Source organism: Solanum pennellii, chromosome 1 (genome assembly GCF_001406875.1).
Source record: "Solanum pennellii chromosome 1, SPENNV200".
NCBI classification, from domain to species: Eukaryota; Viridiplantae; Streptophyta; class Magnoliopsida; order Solanales; family Solanaceae; genus Solanum; species Solanum pennellii.
Genome location: NC_028637.1, coordinates 2,328,322 through 2,336,458, shown reverse-complemented (window position 1 = coordinate 2,336,458; position 8,137 = coordinate 2,328,322).

Sequence of the window (8,137 nt, the reverse complement as noted above, 5' to 3'; positions counted from 1 at the left end):
TAGTTTGCTTAACATGAAACATATAGTTGTCAATCTTTTAGCCTATTATTACTGTATAGCACGTCTCTTCAATTAATACTATATCATCTGAGACTAACGTACACCACAACACTTCATCTTAAATATGTCGTGTCAAATCATTCATCACTAAGGTAAAAAAGAGTTGACCCTAGTGCAAGCCCATCACGACCAAAAAGTGTTATGAGTCTTCTCCAATTGCTCACCTCAGATTTTAATATATCGTACATGTCCTTAATAGTCCTAATGTAAGCCACATGCACGTACACCTGTATACTCCAAACATCTCCGGAGGATGGCATTAATTCCCAAGGACTTTATCATGTCTTTTTTAGGTCAATAAACATTGTGTGTGAATCCTTTCTTGTTGTCTTTATAATTACCTTATATTGCTTCTCTATAATACATATGACTTTTTTAATCAAACGTTCGATATGAATTCAAATTAATTCTCAAAGAGAGACACGCCTTTCCTCGTCTTTATCTCAATCACCTCTTTTATACTTTCATAACTGACTTAAAATCTTGATACCCATATAATTATTACAATTTTAAATATTACAATTATTCGTGTACAATTCATGCACCATAGTACTCCATCTCCATTCCTCTGACATTTAACCATCGTAAATATAACATTAAACAACTCAATCAACCACTATACATGCCTCACTTGCATTCTTCCAAAAGTCCAATCTATTTTTTTTAAAAAAAAAAATCAAACATAGCAAAAACAAAAAACAAAACAGTCCAAATTCAAGTATATAAATAATTTAATAACTAAAATAAAAAGATATAAATTATTAGATCTTTGCAAACTATATGGCCTAGTATTATCTGGTTTATTTGTTAGGATCGAATCTACACACACTTGATGAATGAAGAACACAAGAACTTTAGAGAGAAAGAGATGAGAAATCTAGAGAGAAATTAATATTTCGTGGTAACACCCCGTGAGTAAACTTCCACGACGGTGGGGTATATATATTAATTATTCAGAGTATTTTTTATTACAGAGAACATTAATATATAACAGTACATTAAATATTAATCAGGCTCCACAACCTAACAGTTTTTTTTACAATAATAATTAATAAAGGTCTATGTGACAAGTTGAGATGTCATTGTTACATTCTTTTCTTCAAATGAATAACCAATACAAAGCCTTTGCCTTAATAAAAGCTGGAAATCAACTTGTTTCTTCTATTCTTTTAGAATGGAAAGTCACAATCATTAGATTCAACTAAATCATATAAACTAGTGACATGTCACAATAGTTAATGTAACTTTTGATAAGTAAAAACATGTAGCTTAACCCCCCCCCTCCCCTTGAAATAGGGTGGGTCAAAATCAAATTCGAAAAAAATTTATTGGTTTATCAGTAATATAAGTTATTGGCTTAGCAATTTTATTTTTTTTGGTTATGGAGTTATCGATTTTTAACGGTTTTGAGATTTTTTCTTAACGAGTTAATTGATAACTCGATAGTAAATTAAATAATTATATTTATATCGTTCTGTATATAAAGTCCTTCACTTAGAGTTTAGTTTCCTATTTGTATTTCTAACTGTCTCAAACTCTTGGTTATTCTATAATGTAAAAGTGTTTGCTTTTGAGCAAAATACAATTTGTGAACTCATGTGCATGTTTCATTTGATTTTTCACCTTGTTTCTAAGTGATTTTCGATGATTTACTATTTTTTTTGTGTAAAATTTAAATGGTTAAACCAATAACGATCAATAAACGATAGATCAATATCATAATACACTACATCAAAAATAATCTTTAGCGGCAATTAAGACAATAGCTCGATTGCCGCTAAATATGTAGCATTCTTTGTACATGTCCCTAAAACCTTTAGCGACATTGGATCTAATGATAAATAACTAATGCCGATAAAAAATTTAGCACTCTTTGTTAATGTGTCTAGCTATAGCTTCAAAAGTTATTTTTATTGTAGTAATGATTCTATAACGATTTAGCATCTCTATAAACCGATAACCAATAAGTCAAATCGATAATAGCCTTACCTAAAAAATATTAATTTATTATTGTTCTTGTATTTCTGTGTAGATAGATTTTTTAATCTAATGCTAAAAGGGTAAATTTTTAACTGATTATTTAATTGAATTTGTTGAGAATAAAAGTGGATGCTAATAGTGCAATTTAGGTCATTTTCGAGGTTGATTTAGTAACCATTATAATTTTTGTTAAAGTATGTGACTTTTAGCACGATTTAAATATTTTTTAAAAATGAATTTAACAATTATCATAATTATAAATAAATAATTGTCATTGAAGCTTATGACTTTTAGCGGCATTAGAAATCACCTAATGTACAATAGTTAAAATTTAATTTTGTCGATAGATACTTTTATATATCAACAATTTCTACTGTCGTTAAAAATCTTTTATTATTATCGCTAAAAATCATATTTGCTTCTTCTTTCTTTCAGTAATTTCAAATCTTTTATTATTATCGCTAAAAACCATATTTGCTTCTTCTTCTTTCAGTAATTTCTATTTCTTTCAGTAATTTCTAATTTTTTTTGTGCGTCTCTATAATGAAATATTACTTTTCATATTTAATATACAAATTTCACTATGTATTTATTTATTAAAGTTTGATTAAATTTGTATTCGCACATTACGAAGGCAATACTCCCTTTCTTTTTAAGAATTCAAACTCGAAATAGCTGATTAACGACGGTGAAATAAAGATTAAAGAAAAGTCCATTATAATCATTCCATTGATTGCTCTAATGTTCTTGCATGTCTTGACCATGCATGATGATGATTTGGTTGTCATTTTACATTATAAATTCAACCTATTTTCTTGCTAACTTTTAGTAACTTTATAGAAAATACCCATTATTTAATTTTATGCCTCTTAAGATAAAGTATGATTGTTACATACTAATAATTTATTTATTTATTAAAATTCTAAGTGGTTGGATTAGGTCTTTTTAGTGGGTCATATATATGATTGTGATATCCACTTTCTTTATATTATATAATATATAACATTCTTAACCTTTTTTATTCCTTTGATGTGACTCTCCCACCATAACACAAGCTTCTTGTTGGTTAATTTATATACATTATAACTATTACAAGATTCTCTTCTATTTTTTCTCTTTCTCGGATAATAACGATAGTAATATATTCAGTATAATTTATGTATTAATTTAGAAATTTATGATGAGTTTCTGCGAACGTTATCTTTATTTTTATGGGTTAAAAGTTGTTTTCGACAGACAAATTTCTTCATCGGTCTTAGTTAATTGAAGTGTGATTGGTGAATTTAGTAGGTGTTTGATATCTTTTTTGAAAAATATATACTTGAAGCTGAAGTTGAAAAATAATATTTGAAAATTAAAGTTACATTTGAACTCTCACGCATTTAGAAAAAATATTATTTTTTCGTTGAAATATGTTTAGTGGCTATTCTCGCAGATATTTTGATTGAATCATTGAAAAAATAGTATTATTGTTTTAATACGAAAAATGAAAAATGCACAAACACTCCCCTAGACTATGACCAAAATTCAGAGACACACCTTAACTAAATTAAGGTCTTATTACCTCCTGAACTTATTTTTTTTTTGTAATTTTATACACCTTTTGTCTTACGTGACACATTTCGTGACTCCACACAATTGAGGTGTGTGGAAGATGTTTGGATGTCACGTAAGCTAAAAAGATGCACAAATTTATAATTTTAAAGGACAAATAAAAAATATAAATCATAATTTTATGGTTTAAAAATATAAATATTTAGAAAAATATATTCTCAATTATTAATTTTAATTTGTGAATTATGGGAGGGGGTGGGTCATGGAACTTCAGTAGACCCATTCTTATCCAACAATGGAAATATGTCCTATTTTATGAGGTGAAATTCGAATTTTTGAGAACAAAAATCTTAAATTATAATGAAATATGTGATCGTCTTATTTGGCCAGAAAATTTAAAAATTTGTAATATATTTTTAAATTTTAAATAAATCAATCTTTTCTTTTTAATTTTTACTTAATAGATATTAAAATGAAAATGGTAAAAGTATTCGAAAGAATAAAATAATAGATAAAATGTCATTCTGATCAAATTCTAATCATATTTTTTGGCCAAATTTTTTTTATATATATATATGTATATTATTTTTATTTTTTGTTACAAATTACAATAAGGGAACAAAAAAATAGAAGCAAAAGTCATCCTTCTATCTTGGAGAACGTAATATAATTTTGTAACTGATGAGGTATGTGACTCACTAATTTTTTTTTATGATTTAGTCGGTGCGTTTGATATTCTTTTGATGTCCAACTAATCTAAATTTCGTATAAAAAATTCTATTTAAAAAAAAATAATGTTTTTTATTTATATTAAGTTCTTATCTAAAACTCAATCGCGATAAAAAAAGATTTATTTAAACATATGATTTGTTACTTGCACTATTTACTCATATATGAATAATTCATTAAATTGTTTTGTTCTTTACTACTATTAATGATTCCACAAAATATATAGCCTCCTCAATTAAGTGAAATTTCTTAAAATAAAATATAAATTTTAATAAAAAATTATTAAGTTCAATCGAATCAGACATTAATTCTATTTTTTGTTTCTTCTGTTTTTTTTTTTAAAAAAAAAAATTATGTCGATAAAAAAGAAAGAAGATTAGAAACAGAAAATAGACAAGAATATTTCTCAGGCTCCACATCACATATCTTAAAAAAAAAACTCATGTGAGTTTAATGACATAAAGTGGAAAATGAAAATAGACAAAAAAAATTATATATAATATATGCATTTGGAATATTTATTTTTGACTATTAGCTAATTAAATAAAAAATTTATTAAAATATAAGGAAAATATATTACTATATATAGTTTGCACTGCTAAAAATAGGCTTTTTTTCATTACGAATTAATAAAAAATTTATGTTATAAAATATAATTCCTCTACTTACCCCCCCCCCTTCCCCCACCCCTTCATTTTTCATCTGATCATCTCAATGAAAACAATAATATCGGAAAATAGATTTTCACTGAATTACTTAAAAGTTTTTATTTTTTGGAAAAATATAATTCAGATTTGTGTGAATGATCGTCACAATTCTTCAAATCCTATTCAGTCTAATTAGATAAGTCACTGAAACAAAGTGATTCCATTCTGTTTCTCTTTTCTTTCGAATTCCGAGCATGATCCAGTCGTCGATCCTAACATCAGAGCTGGACGACGAAGCCTCCTCTTCGATAAGGATGTATTCGGGGCTCAGGGGCGGAGCCACCTTGTAAGAAGGGGATTCATTCGAACCCCGTTCAGTGAAAAATTATATTATCTAGATATAGTTAAAATAATTTAATGTGTATATATAATGTCAAACCTTTTTCGGCTACTTCATGTGTCTATTTCTACAAATTTTGAACCCCCTTACTAAAAATTCTGACTCTGATTCTGTCGACGCTACTCATCCAGTAAGAAGAACTTTTTCTTTTTTTGGCGACTTGGATCAGGAGGGACAAAAGAGAGATGCTTCCTATCGATCAAAAATATGTATCGCCTCCCATAGTACTCCCACGGTCTACGAAAATAAGCACTAAACATGATTTAATCAAAGGTCTTGAATATGATTTGCGTCATTTGGATGTGTTTTTCCGTTAAATAAATTTTACGTGACATATATTTAAATTAATCGAGACTTCAATACGAATACCAGACATCGAAAATAACAAAAAGGTGACGAAGGAAGGGTTTTTGGCATGAAGTGATTATAAGGATACGAAATGAGAGAAAGAGAAGCAAGTTGGTGGACCCAATCCGACGTCGTATATGGACACGTTACGGGTTGTGGGCTCCATTGACAGCACCATCATCTTCCTCTCCTAACCCCCTTCCTCCGTCATACGATATTCGAAATATACTGACCTGACTAATTTATATTATTAAAAAATTTTATTAATTTTTTTATTTTGGAGATGGTTCGATTTAATTTTTTTTTGTTTAAATTATGAATCTTTTTATAACGTACAATTTAAGAATTTCTTTAAATCAAACGGAAAAACAATATATTACGATCTAAGATTTTATAAATTTGATCAAACCTATGAGAAAGCATTAGAGAATTTAGTTTAATGTTGTCCGGAAGAATAATTTTCAAAGGCTAAATTTTCACAATTAAAATTGACAAGAAAATAAAATGATGACAAGTTTTTTTTTTGTTAGCGATAATTGAGTTAATGTCATTGTTTTCGAAGTAGCTAAGCCTTAAACGATTTTTATATGGAGTGTTGATTATAAATGTGTATATTTATTGTTGTCGATATATATAATATAGTGAAAATTATATTGTTGATGTTAAATAACATCGCAATTTTTATTTATTTATTAGAGTGTTGCATAAATTAGCTGAAATTTGTATTGTATAAGCTCTAAAGAAAAGTCGTTTCGTATGAGAATTTTTTTAATTTTCAAAACTCGAACCTAAAATTTATAATTAAGGAGAAAAAAAATTATCATATATCCCACTTTGATGGTCCCTTCCTCTACTTCCACCTCTTCCCCTTTTGAGAATTTTTTTTAAAAATAAATCCTTTTGTGTAAATTTTGTAAAAAAAAATAATTTTAATAGGAAAATTGTTTTAAGTCATCAACTTTTGCTCTAAAATTGATTAACTTATATTTGCCTCAAAATTGATTTAAAACATACAAAATATATGAGAAAATTATTATAAAACAAAAAAAAGGCTACCTAATTTTCCAGTGTAGATCTAGCTTTAAGTTATTTGTAGTTATATATTTTGGTTATTTAGAATTCTACAATTTATATCATTATAATATTATACCACATATAATTAAATCGTAAACCATACGATCTATCGACGATTAATTATTTTTCTTTTAAGAGAATGATAATAATTATTTCTAAATCATTATTCACCCCATTAATTATACTCTTTGTGTAGTTAATGTCCCCTAATCTCTATATAACAATCCTCAAATTAGTATTCGCCATATAATGATATTTATATATGTATTATTATTCACTATATAAATAATTTATTTATTTCATTAATTATACTCTTGTATAATCAAATTATATATCATACAATCCCTAAACTTACTCTTTAAAAGTTTTAGTTCCCTTTTTTGATAATTAGTTATTTTTTTATTTTGGGATAATGCACAAGTACCCCCTCAACCTATGACCGAAATCTCATAGACACACTTATTCTATACTAAGGTCCTATTATCCCCTTAACTTATTTTATAAATAATTTTCTACCCCTTTTCGGCCTATGTGGCACTATCTTGTGGGCCAAATATTGGTTGATTTTTTTTTTCAAGCTAACGCTACGTAAGCTGAAAAGGGGTAGAAAATTACTTATAAAATAAGTTCAGGGGGTAATAGGACCTTAGTATAGTATAAGTGTATCTCTGAAATTTCGAGCATAGGTTGAGGGGGTACTTGTACATTTTCCCTTTTATTTTTTCAATTTTTACATTATAATCCTTGATTATATTCTCCACTAACTAATTCATTTCATTATATATACTCCCTATATTATAAATGAAAAAAAGAAGAGATAAATACACCTCTAAACTGTCGTAAATAGTACGCAAATACTCGTCATATTTTTGGGACATTGATGCTCCTGCCGTCTAAAAATTAGAGCATATATACCCTTTATACTAACGGATATACACATATCATAATCTTATCCACCGATCCGACATTTATTAAATAACGAATCGACATATAAGATTGTGTCACGTGACCTTATTTAGTATTCCGTTAGAGTAATGACATATATGCTCTAGTTTTTAGACAATAAGACACCAATATCCCAAAAATATGATAAAAGACATCTACATATCATTTACGATAATTCGATGTATATTTATTCTTTTTCCCTATTATAAACCATACTATCCCTAAACTTACCCTCTCAAAGTTATGATTCCCTCTTTTGACATTTATGTTATCTTCTTTCTCTTTTTTTTTTGGCATTTAGACTTGGGATATAGGAGGTATAAATGAGATTGAAAAATAGTTATAGAGAGAGAAGAAAACCAAAAAATAATTAATTAATTTTATATATATATATATATAT